The sequence below is a fragment of the Canis lupus genome, chromosome 7 (assembly GCF_048164855.1).
Source record: "Canis lupus baileyi chromosome 7, mCanLup2.hap1, whole genome shotgun sequence".
NCBI lineage: Eukaryota > Metazoa > Chordata > Mammalia > Carnivora > Canidae > Canis > Canis lupus.
In genome coordinates, this window is record NC_132844.1 from 63,452,705 (window position 1) to 63,469,617 (window position 16,913).

The 16,913-nt window shown below is 45.9% G+C and overlaps 1 long non-coding RNA gene across 2 annotated transcripts in view; it reads left to right on the plus strand.

The window, feature by feature from the left end:
- The window catches only part of LOC140637068 (uncharacterized), a 33,634-nt gene extending 17,515 nt beyond the window's left edge, over positions 1 to 16,119 (plus strand). Inside the window, exons 2-4 of one of the 2 annotated variants that reach the window (XR_012034306.1) lie at positions 6,187 to 6,350; positions 12,846 to 12,997; positions 15,899 to 16,119. This is a non-coding gene — a long non-coding RNA (uncharacterized lncRNA). The remainder of the gene's footprint in view (positions 1 to 6,186; positions 6,351 to 12,845; positions 12,998 to 15,898) is intronic. The other variant, XR_012034305.1, reaches the window with a different exon arrangement.
- The last annotated feature ends 794 nt before the right edge of the window (positions 16,120 to 16,913 follow it).

Sequence of the window (16,913 nt, forward strand, 5' to 3'; positions counted from 1 at the left end):
CTTCTGCTTCTCCTTCTCTTGAATTTCCTGTGCTGGGGGGAAGAGGCCAAGGTGAGGAGGAACAGCAGCCTCCTACCAGCCCAGCATCCACTTGGCAGCCATGTGAAGGAGCCATGTTGGAAGCCATTCCTCCTCCCCCCGGGCTCCTCCAGCCCCGTCAGGCCTTCAGGTAACTGACATCTCAACTGCAGCTTAATGAGAAACCCTAAGTCAGCACCACCCAGTTAAACCACATCCAAATTTCAGACCATAAGAGAGAAAAAAGAGTTATTGTTTTATCCACTGAGTTTAAGGTAACTGGAGAAGTAGGCATGATTAACACAAGACAGAGTATTCAGAACCCCTTGAGAATAGATCTTCCTGATTCCATCAAAGGCAGGTATCAGCATAGTATCACAGTAAAAATACAAACAACCTGAATCCTAAAGCTTTTTTCTTTTTACTTTTAATTCAATTAATCAATATATAGTAAGTACATCATTAGTTTCAGATGTAAAGTTCAGTGATTCATCAGTTGCATATAACACCCTCTGCTCATCACATGCCTGCCTTGATGCCCATCACCCAGTTACCACACCCCATTTCTCTTCCCTCCAGTGACCCTCAGTTTTTCCTTAGAGTTAAGAGTCTCTCATGGTTTGCCTCCCTCTTTGATTTCTTGCCATTCAGTTTTCCCTCCCTTCCCCTATGATCCTCTGTGTTGTTTGTTATGTTCCACATATGAGTGAAACTCTATAATTATCTTTCTCTGATTGACTTATTTCACTCAGCATAATACCCTCCAGTCTACATTGATATAAATGGTAAGATTTCATTCTTTTTGATGGTTGAGTAATATCCTTTTATATATATATATAATATATTAACATATATATATAATATATTAACATATATATAAATATACCACATCTTTATCCATTCATTTGTTGATGGAATCCAAAAGCTTTTTGAAAATAATGGGCAGTTTTGCTAAAGATTCTTTAGAAAGGAGAGGAATCAGGTAGGAATTACATCTCACGGAGACCCAAACTTCTTACAATCTCCTTTACTCTCCTCTTCTTTCTGGAAAATGTTCTCTAGATGTATCTGCTTTTGCCAGAATTCCAGCCCATCTGTGTCACACCTCCCCAGTGCTTCCATGGGTAGCATTGTTCTGATGCTCTCATACCTGTTACTCACAGCCAGTACAGCAGAGGTGTCCAAGCAGGACAAACACACTTGGGAGTTTACATAAGTTGGTCCTTGTCACAGCAGTGAGAGCAGCAGTGGACAAATGTGCAAGGTCACTGCAAGTCCAGAGGAGAGCATGCTATCTGCTGGGGGTCTCCAGAGCTTCACAGAGAGATGAGCTGAGACGTGAAAGATTCCAGGAGGAGGAAAGGGTGTCCCTGGCTGAGTCCTTAAATGAAGCAAACCACCAAGGTGCCACAATGGAAGGGAGAGTGGTATGTTTGGGGAATGGTGCCTTGTGGCTCCTGCACCTGAAGATAGAGGTCCAGGATTCAGAGAACTTCAGCCAAACTTCCCGGGAAGTTTGGGATTCCCAGGAAAACTCAAGCTTGCCCTAACCTTGGACTATTCTTCCCTTCTTGGAAAACAGCCCTGCTTGGGGTTCACTTTGGTCACGAAATAGTGCTGAGGGCTTTGGGCAGCAAATGTACCCTCTGGGCCTCAATTTACTCCTCTGAACACAAGAGGCTATATAAGGTCACATGACTCTCAAACTGTAATTAGCTTAGAATCATCTGGGGATCTGGTTTAATGCTGATTCCTGGGCCCCACCCCCAGGGGTTCTGCACCCTCAAGAGCCAAGGCAGGGCCTGGGAATCCACATCTTAACAAGACTCCCAGGTGCTTTTGCTACAGGTGGTACTCATATTTTAGTAGCTTCCTAAAGTGTCATGATGCTTATCTGGGAAGAATTATCTGGAAAGTAGCTTGCAGATCCTTCTCCTGAAGATTCTGGTCCAGGCAACCAGCCTAGGAAAGATTTTCAAAGTGTAGTCCCAGAAGCAGCAGCAACAGGCACCCCTAGGGATTTCTTATACAGCCCATGCAAATTGTCAGGCCCCACACTAGAGATACTGAATCAGAAATCTGGGGGCAGAGCCCGTAGTTGCTTGAAAAGCTCTTCAGGTCAGTCTGTTGTCTGCTAAGGTAAGACATCCACTAGCCTAGAGTTTGTATTACTGAGCAATCATGGCAGGTCATTCTTAGCATTGCAAAAGGTTGGGAAGTCTTGCAATCACCAAAGGCATTTCCAGCTCCCATTGCCCAAGGTTCTAGAAGGCCTAGATTCTCCCCAACTTGTCTCTGGGCCTCTCTGGGAAAAGGTGTCCAGGAAACAGCCAGTATTTCCCCTTTATAAGTAAGTAAGTAAGATTCAGAAGAACTGAGAATCAGTTAATTACTCTGCACCCCCTTACCCAACACCACACACTCACTTTGAATATGCATATGCATTTCTCCACACCTCACCTCCAGCAGCTCCTTTGAGAAGTGGAGGCCATGGAGAAACTTCCTGAACACAAGATTTACCAAGAATGATGCTGGAGCAGCAGGGTCCACTTCTATTAATTCGTTCCTGCTAGCTGACATCTCATTTTCTGGAAGGTGACCTGTGGAGCCTGGCTCCCCTGCCCCCTCCCCACCAATCCCCCGTTTTTTCCTCTTTGTAAGTCAAGAACATCCCTCAAAGCATAACAAGGAGATTGGAGTAGGTTCTGGACCCACTACTCATCAGAAAAATGAACAACTCCCTCTGCTCCTCTCTCTCCTTTCAACACATTGTTTAATTCTGGGGCAGACCCCATATCTCAGGGCTGTGACAGGGAAGGGCAGTTCCTGACCTCTCAATGCTTTGGCTCCAGAAGATCCTTCCTTCTCTCCCTTTCTCATAGGGTGCCTAAAATCCCACCATTAGTGCAGCAAACTCTCACTTACACACATACATACACACCCACATACACAATACACTATTTATGCATCCATCCATCAATTCATTCATTTAACATTCTTGTGCTCAATAGGAGTTGAAGGTGCTTGTGATTGCATATGATCTGAAAAAAATATTTAAGTCTTGGCAGATAAAGCTTGACCCTGATAGCTTCATTAGAGTTTCCCAGTATCTGATAAGGAGATTTTATAGGTAGAAAGGATAGGACTTGGGTAGGGGGTAAAAGAGGGCATTGGGAAAAAAAACTTGTCTGTCTTTAATTCACCCTAGAAACATGTTTATTGAGCAGTTCATGTGTTCAGGAACTTCATACTAGGGGCTCGGGAGAGGCAGTGCATAGTATGACCTGCAAATTCCTGGCCTCAAGCGTGTTTCACCCAGTGGAGTTCCTGCTATGTTATGTCAGAGGCAGCGTGATGGTGGAAAGAGCCCTGGTTTAGCAGTCAAGAGGACTAAGTCTAGTCTGGCAGATCCTCCAGCAGCTGAGGTCTTGGAGAAGCCACTTTATTTGTAAGCCTCCTAACTTCTACAGTGAGGGAGGGAGTCCTCTGCAAAATGGAAGTATTCATAACTTCCCTGCTGTTAGAAGCAGATGAGAGGTGGTGGCTGTACCTCTTCCCTGTGAAGAGCTGTAAGTGCTGAGTCATTCTACAAAGATATATTTAGCACCTACTATCTGCCAGACACAATTTAACTGGGGATCAGTGAACACAATGGACAGAAATCCTTGTCCTGGCAGAGTTTCCAGTGGGGGCAGATGGATGATGATTAAACAGACAACAGAGAATACTATCTGGTTACCTTGACTACCAGGGTGTCAAGGGCTCTGGAGAAAAGTACAGCAGAGTGAGGGGGTTAGGAAGTACTGAGGGAAGGGGGTGCTGCTATTTTATATAGAATGGCTAGGAGCACCTGGGTAGCTCAGTCCATTAAGTGTCTGACTCTTGATTCTTGATCTCTGCTCAGGTCTTGATCTCAGGGTCCTGACTTTAAGCTCTGTGTTGGGCTCCACACTGGGCTTGGAGCCTACTTTAAAAAAAAAAAAAAAAAAAAAAGGAATGGCTAGAGAAAGTCTTTTAATAAGGGACAAAGTGATCCCTGAACAGGAGCTGAAGGAAGTGGGGAAGGAATCACAGGGTTATCTGGGAAAAGAGCATACCAGGCAAGGGAAACTGCCTGGTTCACCTAAGGGCAAAGGCCCTTAGGTGAATATGTTTTGCAAAGAGCATCATCAAGGTTGCTAATGAAGAGGAGAGCCAATCGTGAAAGTTTCAGAAATTTTGACAGATGCTTTTCTTTTTTAAATAAATTTATTTTTATTGGTGTTCAATTTGTCAACATACAGAATAACACCCAGTGCTCATCCCGTCAAGTGCCCCCCTCAGTGCCTGCCACCCAGTCACTCCCAGCCCCCGCCCACCTCACCTTCCACCACCCCTAGTTCGTTTCCCAGAGTTAGGAGTCTTTCATGTTCTGTCTCCCTTTCTGATATTTCCCACTTATATTTTCTCTTTTCCCCTTTATTCCCTTTCACTATTTTTTATATTCCCCAAATGAATGAGACCATATAATGTTTGTCCTTCTCCGATTGACTTATTTCACTCAGCATAATACCCTCCAGTCCCATCCACATCGAAGCAAATGGTGGGTATTTGTCATTTCTAATAGCTGAGTAATATTCCATTGTATACATATACCACAGCTTCTTTATCCATTCATCTTTCGATGGACACGAGGCTCCTTCCGCAGTTTGGCTATTGTGGCCATTGCTGCTATAAACATCGGGGTGCAGGTGTCCCGGCGTTTCATTGCATCTGTATCTTTGGGGTAAATCCCAGGCAGTGCAATTGCTGGGTCGTAGGGCAGGTCTATTTTGAACTCTTTGAGGAACCTCCACACAGTTTTCCAGAGTGGCTGCACCAGTTCACATTCCCACCAACAGTGTAAGAGGGTTCCCTTTTCTCCGCATCCTCTCCAACATTTGTGGTTTCCTGCCTTGTTAATTTTCCCCATTCTCACTGGTGTGAGGTGGTATCTCATTGTGGTTTTGATTTGTATTTCCCCGATGGCAAGTGATGTGGAGCATTTTCTCATGTGCTTGTTGGCCATGTCTATGTCTTCCTCTGTGAGATTTCTGTTCATGTCTTTTGCCCATTTCATGATTGGATTGTTTGTTTCTTTGCTGTTGAGTTTAATAAGTTCTTTACAGATCTTGGAAACTAGTCCTTTATCTGATACGTCATTGGCAAATATCTTCTCCCATTCTGTAGGTTGTCTTTTAGTTTTGTTGACTGTATCCTTTGCTGTGCAAAAGCTTCTTATCTTGATGAAGTCCCAATAGTTCATTTTTGCTTTTGTTTCTTTTGCCTTCGTGGATGTATCTTGCAAGAAGTTACTGTGGCCGAGTTCAAAAAGGGTGTTGCCTGAGTTCTCCTCTAGGATTTTGATAGAATCTTTTGACAGATGCTTTTAAAACACAACTGTAATTTAAAATTATACTATATAGAGGTGCCTGTATATCTCAGTCAGAAGAGCTTATGACTTTTGATCTTGGAGTCATGAGTTCAAGCACCATGTTGGGTGTAGAGATTACTTTAAATAAATAAAACTTAAAAGTTTTTTTTAAAGATTTAAAAAATGTATTTATTCATGAGAGACACACAGAGAGAGGCAGAAACATAGGCAGAGGGAGAAGCAGGCTCCCCGTGGGGAGCCCAACAAAGGACTCAATCCCAGGACCCTGGGATCACGACCTGAGCTAAAGGCAGACACTCAACCTCTGAGACATCTAGGGACCCAAATAAAATTTTACTATATAAACTTTATACATCTATAAATATATACATAAATATATACAATATGTACATATATAACTTATATATACTATAGAAGTTATAGAAATTAAATAATATATCAAATATGTTAAAGAATATTATTAAATAATATATAAAATATTATATCAAAAAGAAAAGCAAGAAATATTCAAAACACATCGTTTCCTAATTATTTAGCCATATTCTACTATGATCTGTACTCTTCAGATTATTTACATCTGTTGTAGGCATCTAGTGGAAATAGTATAAAATGGAGTGCTACCGGGCATCTCTTCTGAACTCTGCATTCAATGACAGCATGTTGGTAGTTTGCAATCAGCCATGGTTGGGAGTATTTACACCAGAGAAATTGGCAAACAATACTTACTAATCATGATTGCTTCTTTGTTTTTCCAGAGAGCTGATTTTTAACATCTTCCAGCCCACCACTGCCTATGGCACCCTGGAGAGAAGATCTGAGACTCCTTTCAAGTCAGATGGTCTCTGAGTCCAAAGAAGGTGATGGGGGTTGGTGCTGAGAAAAATTTTAGGGCCTGGTAGAGACAATCAGGATGTATTAGGTAGGCCATCCAACCCCAACTTCCTCCCTAGGTCCCCATATTTCTCTTGGAGCTGTCCCTATTGCATTATTGTCTCTATGCCCTCACTTTCCCGGCAGACTGAGGCCAGTCCCTTATTTTCATAGTTCAGTTTAGGAGTCAATCTGAGCTCCTTTGTTTGCCCAGCCCTGTGCTTGCAGCTCCCAAGGGATAGTGATGATGACAACAGGTAACATTCATTCAGGTAGACGTGGTTATCATGGAGGGGGAATCTGAAGCACAGAGACTTAGTAACTTGTGCAAAGTCCCACAACTAGTAAGTAGCAGTCATAAGTTGAGCCCACGCCATGGCTCCAGAGCCTACACTGATAACCACAAGGTGACACAGTGAGATGAGAGGTGGAGGCCCTGGCCTCAGGGGACTCCTTCCTCAGGGGTGTGGGGGGTCAGGAATGTCTGGACCTGAAAGGATAGATGATAATATGCCAGGAAGAGATGGCAGTCAGAAGACAGTGTTCCAGGTGGAGGGAACAGCAAGTGCAAACATCTAGAGACAGGGATAGAAAGGGAAGTGGTCAGAGAATAGCCAATGGCCCTGTGAGGCTTTTTCCACATCCTCACTAACATTAGAGAAGCTTGCCTTTGGGTGCTTCAAAATGAGTGGGAAATATTAAAAAGGGAGACAGAACATGAGAGACTCCTAACTCTGGGAAACGAACTAGGGGTGGTGGAAGGGGAGGTGGGTGGGGGGTGGGGGTGACTGGGTGATGGGCACTGAGGGGGGCACTGATGGGATGGGCACTGGGTGTTATTCTATATGTTGGCAAATTAAACACCAATAAAAATAAATGTATTAAAAAGAAAAGACAGCATTCCAAAAATAATTTATCTTAAGGTTTGTCTGTGTCTGATAGCTTTTGTTTAGTGATTCATATTATGCTCAAGGTGGTAGTAAAGTGAATTGCTTCTCTGAACAGAGACTGGAGAATTGAGTGTGTGTGTAGGTGTGTGTGTGTGTGTGTGTGTGTGTGTGTAGGTGGAAGGTGGCAGGGAGTAGAACTAGCAGAGTGAATTTGGCTTGGGATTAGCATTTTCCTTAGGTCAGTTGAGTATTCATCTGCCTTGAGCAAGGCAGGGTGGTAGAAGCTGGTGGGAGGCAGGGCAGGGTGGAGGGATCAGTGTGCATTGATGTCCCTATTGCCCTCTCTTGTAGCTCAGAAGCTGCTGGTCACTCTCATGGGGTTAATGAGAAAGTGAATATCTCTGGCTCAACCATTGTGTAACCACACCGTCTGTAAGAACATCTGTGCAATAAATCCCACTTGAGATGACAAATCACTCTTTCTGAACTCTAAACAGAACCCATGCCTTTTGCTGAAGAAGTTCTATCTTCTGGCCTGTTGGCCTCTTTATACCTGCTTCTATGAACTAGAAGCTAATCATGGGTATCTCAGGAATTATATCCTGTAAGTTTAATGCTGCTCTGTGTAAGGGGTTACAGGAAAAAAAAAAAAAAGGTCCCAATGGAAATTTCCATTGGGGTTTGGAGTGACTATTCTTTCTGGGAAAATACTCTTGAACAAGATAATCAAAATCCTTTTTTTTTTTTTTCCTGGAATTTTAAAGAGAAAAATGCTGGTGGAAGGGCCCAGAGACTTGTTTCTCTAGAAGGGTCCAGAGGTTTAGAGGCTCTTGAGGGTGCTGACTACTCTGGCCAGAAGCACAAGACATCCAGAACTGAGGATGAGAGGTGAATGATCTCAGGATAATGTCCGTTTGACAATGACAGAGCCAAGGATAAGCATCATTGCATTCGAGGTGGACTGATGATGACAATGTGGGCTACATGTGTCTGGAGGGGCTCCTTCCTAAGAGTAAGAGATGACCCTTTTGTACCTGTAGTTATTGGGGTCACTGTTTCTGGTTCTAAAAGATCAGCCAAACTCCCCCAAATCAGAACCCTTAACTACAGTGTATTTTCCTTTTTTGCTTGGAAATTCAGAGGAAAAATTAGTGTTCACATAGTGACTAGATGGTTCCTGACATGTCTATTTCTCAGTAACTCTGTTTTTGGTCCTTGTGAAGACTGTGCCTAAAAAAGGAAGGCAGGTGGTGGGGAGTGGGGCACCTGGGTGGCTCAGTCATTTAAGCATCTGACTGATGATCTCGGCTCAGGTCTTAATCTAAGGGTCATGAGTTCAGGCCCTGCATCAGGCTCTACGCCCAGTGTGGAGCCTACTTAAAAAAAAAAAAAGATTAAAGATTAAACATATAATACTAAAATAGAAGTTGCTCTTCAAAATCAATCCTTACTTGCAAAGAGTGACTCTTCACGAGGCCTTGGAGAGGAAAGGGCACTGGGGAAGAACCACATGATTAGCAAAGGGGACCTTTGCTCCCTGTGTGTGTGGTGTGGCTCTCCTTACCTTTGGGGCCCTCTGCTTCCCTCATACTGATCCTTACTGGTACCTCTAATAAGCCTATATCCCAAATGGTTCTAGTTCCTCCACATCTTTCAGGCTCTATCCCATTGAAGTCCATCCATTCATCCAGCCAGCCAGCCATTAATCCATTCCCCTCCACTCTTCCAGCAAACACTGAGCATTATTCCTCTGTGCTGATGATGGTACAATTATACCAGGACTCAGTATGTGTGTGGCTTGAGCAGACTTTGCATCTAGTAGGGTAGTAGATTTCCCCATGAGTAAGCTCAAGAGGTGTTAGGATAACTGGGAGAACAGTTAATACAGGGCTCAGAGAAGAGGAGGGAGCACAGGCTTTGGGGATGGGCTGTCTGGGTTTCAAATCCTGGCCCCACCACTTGATAGCTATAAGAGCTTAGGCAAATTACTTGACTTCTCTGTGTCTGTCTTCTCAACTGTCAAATGGTATCCCATTGTACTTAGCTCAGTAGGTGCTGGTTACCTACTGCTCTGTAACAAAGTACTCCAGCCATCTTATTATATCTCAAGACTTAGGTGGGTCAGGTACTTAAGCAGAGTTTGGCTGTTTGATGCTTTTGCTCCACGTGGTGTCAGCTGAGGTCATTCAAAGTTTATTCAGCTGGCCTGGAGGGTCTCAAATGTCTTGGATTTCCTCTGGGATGACTGGAAGGCTGGATCTAGCTGGGATGTTGGATGATAGCATTCAGAGGTGCCCACTCCATCACGACCAGTTTAGGCTAATCATACTCCTTACGTGGTAGCCGAGGGCTCCCAAAGAGACTGTGCCAAGAGATGGAAGTGAAAGCTGCTAGGATCTTCAGGCTTGATCTAGAACCTGGCACAGCATCACTTCTATCACATTCTATTGTCAAAGCAGACCTGGGGCCTGCCCAGATTCAAGGCAAGAGACCATACACCCCACCTCTCCAACAGGAGGAGTAGAAGGAATCTGTGGCCATCGTTTGAGCCACTATAGATACAAAAAAAGATGAAATGAGTTAGTACATGGAAAGCAATTAGAGCAGTGACCAGCAGAATAAAGGCCATACAGATGTTTGTTGTTATTGCTATCATTAGCCACCCTTGAGCTGAGTCTTAAAAGGTGAATCTATGCTTTCTTGGTAAATGAGGTGCTGCGGAGAGCCAGGGGTTGGAGAGTTCTAGATAGATGGTGTTGTTTGCACATACTTGCATCTTGTGGGCAATTTTATGAGAGTCTTGGACTTTGCTAATTCAAAGTAGATGATTAGACCAACCAAAACATGTAACCGACTAGTAATTAACAATCTTACACCCCCTCCTAGAGACAAGCAGGGGCCTAACCTAATGGGCAACACAGAGGACAAGACATCACTTGGAAGCCCGCCCTTCACTCAGAACGTGCAGTGTCAGCTCTGAGGGGCTCACAGACCCTAGAACACACAGATGGGCAGACGCAGCTCTGCGCTGCCTGCCTGGGCTCCCCCTCCCAAAGCCCACTGCCTAATTGGAAAGGGCCATTTCGACATCTTAGCAGAAAATGGGGTTTTTCTTTCCTTGATGTCGTGATTTGACTGGGAGTTAGTAAAGCATCCATAGAATCCTAAACATCTACTTAGAAAAATCAAGCCTTCATCTCGGCTTGGCACGGGGCTCTGCGCTCCCCTTGTGGGAGGAAGATAAAATGCTTTCATGCGTGTCCTCCTGCCTGTGAATGCGGGCTGGTTAAACATCTCTGGTAATGGCTGAGCTGTGCCAAGGATTTTATCTCTTCCCAGTAACAGTCCCTGCCTTTAAACGGTTTCCACAGGGAAGAGCCATAATGTACACGCAGAACACAGGCTGCGAAGGGCTTTCAGGGAAGAGGGAGCTTTTAGAGGGACAGGCAAAGCCATGGTGTGAGCCTTTGTGGCTGGTGCCAAACTAGGCCCTTTACATAAATTACCTTATGTAATCCTCACTACACTGGCGGAAGGGGGTGGGGGAAAGAAAGGCTTATTTTCACCTCCTCTTACTGTTATCAAACCTGGAACCCAGAATGGCTGAATAAACTGCCCAAGGTCATGCCCACGGCATGGGGCAGAGCTACAATTGCTATCCAAATGTGTCTGAGATCTCTATTTTTACTCTATCATCTAGTAGGGGGGTATTCCCCATCACCCCTAGAATTGCTCTTCACCCTATTACTAACCCTTACAAAGTCCCCACTTTGAAGTGGACAAAATGATTAGTGTCACAGCTTGACTGTATGGCTTCCTTAGGAAGACCCCAAAGCATGGCATGTACTCAATCTGAAACCAGAATGGAGTACACAGAATGGAGAGTGCGCTGAAGGGAGGGAAAGGAGGGCATTTTAACAGGGACTTAGAGGGTAGAAGAGATGCAGTAGACAGATCATTTTGCTGCTCAGGGAACTCAAAAGCTATGGGTTCACATTTCAACCATTTCATTAAGGTGCCAATCCATAACCTTGGAAAAGTTCTGTCACCACTAAGAGACCCAACAGCTTCTCAAAGAATTAGGTTGATCTAAACAAATGTTTGATCTAGAAGGATTTACCTACCTTGGGGTGGGAAGGACCCACTAGGCTCACGATGGGCAAAACCCCTTTGAACCCATGTACCAGACTGTTGTCCTCACAAGAGTGGGCTCTTTGAGACCAGTACCATTTTGGCTTGTCTTTATCTGCCCAGCCCCTGTCTTCACCCTAAAATTGAGAAACTCTGCTCTAGGCTTTCTGAAGTCTCTTTTAGTCCTGAGACTCTAGAAATTTATCAGGGCTGCTGCATATAGTTGTATAGGTTGTACACTCGCAGACTGCAATGTGAGTTGTACACTGCAGTAGGACTAGCTTCTATATAGGCAGGATGGAAGAAAGGACATGAGAAGGTGGTGAAGAGGGGAGGGGTTCCAAGCAGAGAGAAAGAATGGTCTGTGGCTAGTCTTTTCTCCAATCAAGAGGTAAATAAGTATTTACACTGCCTAAAGGAGTGGTCAGGTAGGTGTGTCTGGTTCAGTAGAGGGGGATTTGTGGGGTTTGTCACTAATTACACTCATTACCCACATCTGATCATGATCATTTTGGCTCTGATTTAGAGGGATGGTCTAGGCAGAAAATCCTTTGATATAAATAAATTCTTTAAAAGAAAGAAAAGACACCCCTTTGATGTGTCAGAGATGTGGTGTCACTGGTTTTAAGAGGCAGCTTCCTATGGGAAATCCTCCATGGACTGACTTCCTTCAGGGTTTATGTGTTTGGTTAGTATTTGCTGATAAACTATTGTTTAAAGAGAAATAACTGTGTGTCCCTTCACACTGGGGCTTCCTGAGAGCAGGGCTATGTCTTCCCCCGCCCCCAGCCTGGGGCTCCCGGAGGGCAGGGCTGTGTCTTCTTCCTTAGAGTATTTGCTAACATCAGAAGTATGTCTCCATTCTTCATTTATTTGATGTTCACTGAGGACTTATTAAATGGCAGACCCTGTTAAGGAACTCAAAATATTATATTGATAAATAATAAACAACATTAAGCAATGATAACAGCTAAGAAGAAAATAAAAGTCCCTGGTGTAGCTCAGGGTTGCATGGCTATCTCAGCTGTGGTTTGGGAAGGCCTGTCTGAATAGGGGCTCCTGCTGAGATCAAATAGTAAGAAGCAGCCAGACATAGGAAGGTCCAGGTGAAAATCATTCCAGGCCCTGCTGACTGTAAGTACAAAGGCCCTGAGGTAGGAAAGAGGAGCAGAAAGGTCAGTGTGTCTGGGCCTAGTGGCACAAAATGACATCAGAGAGGTTGGAGTGGGTACTATGGAGATGTCACTGGGCCTTGTAGACCACAGTGAGGAGTGGAAGGTGACAGAGAAGTGGCTGACTCCCATCCCCTGAGGTGTCCTTAAACTTTCTGTGGCTTCTCTGTGATACCCTGTCTGAGCTCTGAATGTCTGCACCTAAGAACGCTGTGGCCCGTTTCACCCTCCTCAGCTCCTTCTGGTGCCCCCAGCAATAAGGAGAAGCATCCTGCCAGGGCTTCCCTCCTGCAGCCGCCCCAGGAGCAGCCCGCTCTGGACAACACACCATGAATTCCTTTGCCATTACAGCCTTGCCATTACAGACCTGGGCCTGGACTTCAGCCCTCATTTCCTGCTCTTAGGCACCATCGTAGTCAAGCCAGTGAAGGGAAGACCTCCTCAACCCCAAGTTGGGATTTATAGACGGGATAACCGAGAAGTGTGCGGCCGGGCTGTCTCAGGTAGGCCCTCATTTCCGGTCTGTCTCCAAGCTGACAGTAATCACCCCAGTACCCTGGCCACCGTCCTGCCTTTTCTCCACCTCCACAGCCCAGACAACTGATGACAAGGAATCAGTAAGTGCCTGCTTGTCACGTCCCCCACAAACAGGCCATGAAGCGGCCAGGCTAAGAAGTCACTGACCTACTGTTGAAATCTGACAAGTTATTTTAACCTTTCAGCTTCTCAGTCCCTCCATCTCTAAAATTGGAATAATGGCATGGACTCATCAGGGTTGAAGTTAGATAGTAAATACTTGGAGGGGGCCCCCCGTATATCATACCAACCGGGTAACAACTCTCATATTGCCTGTGTGCCCGGCACTATCCTTCATTTTTACCAGGGATATCTTATTGAAACTCCGTCACCCAATGAAGAAGGCACATTGTGATCCCCATTTCTCAGATGAGGACACTGAGGCAGAGGGAGGCCACCCAGATCTCCAGGAAGGCTATCAGATGGGGGTTCTCAGTCCGGGGGGCTACTGTCTCCCTAGGGGACATGTTGAGAGATGGGTGTGTGGTTTGGGGTTGTCACAGCATCTGGGGTGGGCAGGAGGTGTTCTAAGTCAATATGTCCCTTGGGCAATGTGTGGAATTGGTCCTACATGGGAAGAACTGACCAACCCCACGTGCCAATAGCACCCTGTTTTGAGAAATGCTAATTCCAGAACAACCCCTCACTAACAGACCAGAGATTGAATTCCAGATCAGATGATTAGTGGGGGCTCACCTGGTACAATAGGGCAGAGCTAGGACCACAGCCGAGTCCCGCCTTGACTACCAGCACCTTCTCCACACAGAGCCCAGGCCAGAATTTGAACTGCTTTGGACCGCCTTCAGGGCGAGGGTGACTGGCAGCGCTGAGTAGGGCCCATGATTCCCCACACCCCTGGCCTGCAGAATGACCCCCTCACCCAGCCTCACCTTGAAGGGTGACCTCCATTATCTTTAATCAGGGTCTCAGATTGCCACTGCCCATGGCCACCTCCCACATAGAGAAGGTGTTGATAATTACATTTCTGCCCTCTGTCGCCTGTAATTAATAATTGCGATTAATCTGGCACACTTCAGTCAAATAATGCAGGGCCTAATTGGCCTCGGAGACTTTCTCCTTTTGATTGAGACAATCCTCCTTTGAAGGGGTTCTGCAGCCAACTGTGTTAACTCAGCAGGACCTGTCAAAGGCTGCAGTACAATAATTTGCATGACATTTTGGGAGCTGAAACTGAGCAAAGGGGTGGGGGAGCTGGGCCCTTTGAGCTGGGGCCAGAGGGCCAAAGATTCGGAAGTGCTAGAATAGATCTGTTTAACCCTTGACTCACTCTGGATGCCAGACTGAGCAGCGCAGAGTTTTTTCTGGTCCTGTTGCACGTCAGCCCCTACTTCCTCCTTCCATCTGTGAGAATGTGGGTGTGGGGAATAGACAGGCATCTTTGTGACCTAGCAGGGGAGAGAGCATTCCTTCTTTTCCTGAGTTCTCTGATTGCATCTGTTAAAATTCTTTTTATTGTAAGTGACAGACCACTTAGCTTCGCCTTAGGTAACATAATTGAATGAATTAATTATTGAAAAGTTCAGACAGAGTCTTGCTAGCTTCAGGTATGGTTTGTTCCAGGGATTCCCCGGTGGCATCAGGATGTCAAGCCCATTTTTTTTTTGCCATTCTCTTGGCTTTGCTATACTCCTGGGTCAGTTTTCTCTTCTGGCCACCACCCTTCCCTGCCCACTACCATCACCACAATAGTGGCTGTGCTACCACCTGGACACACAGCTTCTTCCTGGGAAGAGGTCCCTGCAAAAGAAGAGAAAGTTCCTTTGGAGAAGCTTCGGGCAAACATCTCACAGCCCATTGACCCAAATTTGTTGTGTGTTCTCTCTACTTTCCTCCCGTAATATCACTATGGTCCAGGTGATGGAACTAGTTTCTCCAGGGTAGTATCATATTTGTGACATAGAACAGGAGTTGGCCTTGAGCCAAAGGACATGTGTTCATAGATAGTTTTCTTAGAACACAGCCATGGTTTTTTTTTGTTTGTTTGTTTGTTTGTTTGTTTTTTGCATATTGTCTGCTTTTGTGCTATCAGGGTAGAGTGTTGTGACAGAGACCTTACAACCTGTAAAACAATTTATTGTCTAGATCTTTAGAGAAAGAGTTTGCAGACTCTTGACATAGAACGGCAGAGCCAGATGATGAGTCTCACCTTATCTACCTCCACACCTTTGCTAACACAAGCAGAATTGATTCTAGCAACAGACAAAGGTGTGGCTTGCTGCTGAGGCAGGGCTGGGTTAGAACTCTCTGGTTTTTTTTTTTTTTTTTTTTAAATTTATGATAGTCAGAGAGAGAGAGAGGCAGAGACATAGGCAGAGGGAGAAGCAGGCCCCATGCACCGGGAGCCCGATGTGGGATTCGATCCTGGGTCTCCAGGATCACGCCCTGGGCCAAAGGCAGGCGCCAAACCGCTGCGCCACCCAGGGATCCCAACTCTCTGGTTTTTAAAAGAGCCAATGTCTTAAGCTGCAAGGGTCACTCAGAGCAGTTGAGGACCTAAGCTGAGGTAGGGAAGTGGTCAAGGGTATACAGGAGAGGAGAATGGAGCTCAAGGAGGCACCAAATGTAGCCCCTCAGTTCCTTCACAAACTTTCCCAGAGGGAACTAGGCTGTGAGCAGGTGGAGGGTCCTGGCTCAGCCTCTAAAGCTGGGCACGTGATGGGCCTTCCTGACCTTCAGAACCGGACTTCCCAGGAGAGGGACAGCCTCTGCTCAGTCCTGGCCCCCAGCCCCTGCCCCCTGCTAGCCTCCCTTGGGTGCTGCCCAGGAAAAGGAACCGCAGTTGGCATTTCTATAACCTTACTTTTCAGATGCATCCAGAAAACATGTTTGAATCAGTCCCAAGACTACATCCTTCTCTAGTTCCTTCACCTGGATGCAAGATACCCTGCAACTGAAATCCATGGGCAAGATAGGATTCTTGAGTAATAACACTGGCTAGTGTGTCCTGGTGCTTATGTGGGTCAGGTGCCACATGGATTCAGTTACTCTTCACAACCACCCCACGAGGCCGGTATGGCCATGAGTTCCCACTGACAAATGAGAGCAATGAAGGCCAGAGTGGTAACTTGTCCCAGGTCACATAGCTTGTCAGTCGGGTCGTCTGGGAAGCAGACATTATGATTTACTGGGGTTTATTAGAAGTAATGCCCATGACAAATATAAAAGGGGGCAGAAGTGCCTCCAACCACCACACACAATCATGGTGTCTCAGCCACCCACTGGAGAGTTCCAGAATGGCCTGCTAGAGGTCTCTGGCTCTGGGCAGATATGGCCAGGCCCAGAACCCTGCCATGGTCTATGGGGAGCTGGCCTGGACTCCAGAGCTCAGGTGGATCCTGAGGGTGCTATAGCCCGAGGCTGTCCGCTAACTGCCCTCCTTGAGGCTGAGTGGCCGATCCCTTCTTGAAGGGGAATCTGAGAGGCATGTGTCTGTGGCCACCTCACAGTTAGGAAATAAACCAGGACCCAAACTCCAGCAGTCTGGGGCCAGATGCTCTACCTCTTGGGAGACAGGGTGGAACAGTGTAAGGAATGCTAAACTGGAGCTAAAGCTGGGCATCCTGGCTCTGTCACCACCAGCTATGGGATCCTTGGGCAAATCACTTCATTCATTCATTCATTCATTCATTCATTCCAGCACATTTTGAACAATTGTGGAGTGTTGAGTCCAGTGCTAAACCCCAATTCGAATGCGGGCCACAGCTTCATGGAGCTCTCTTATGGGAATGAAGGAGCCCAGTAGCTCACAGCCCTGCAGGACAACATCGTAAGGCAGGGATGGACACAACAGGGCACAGAGATATGGATGCTTTCATGGGCCCC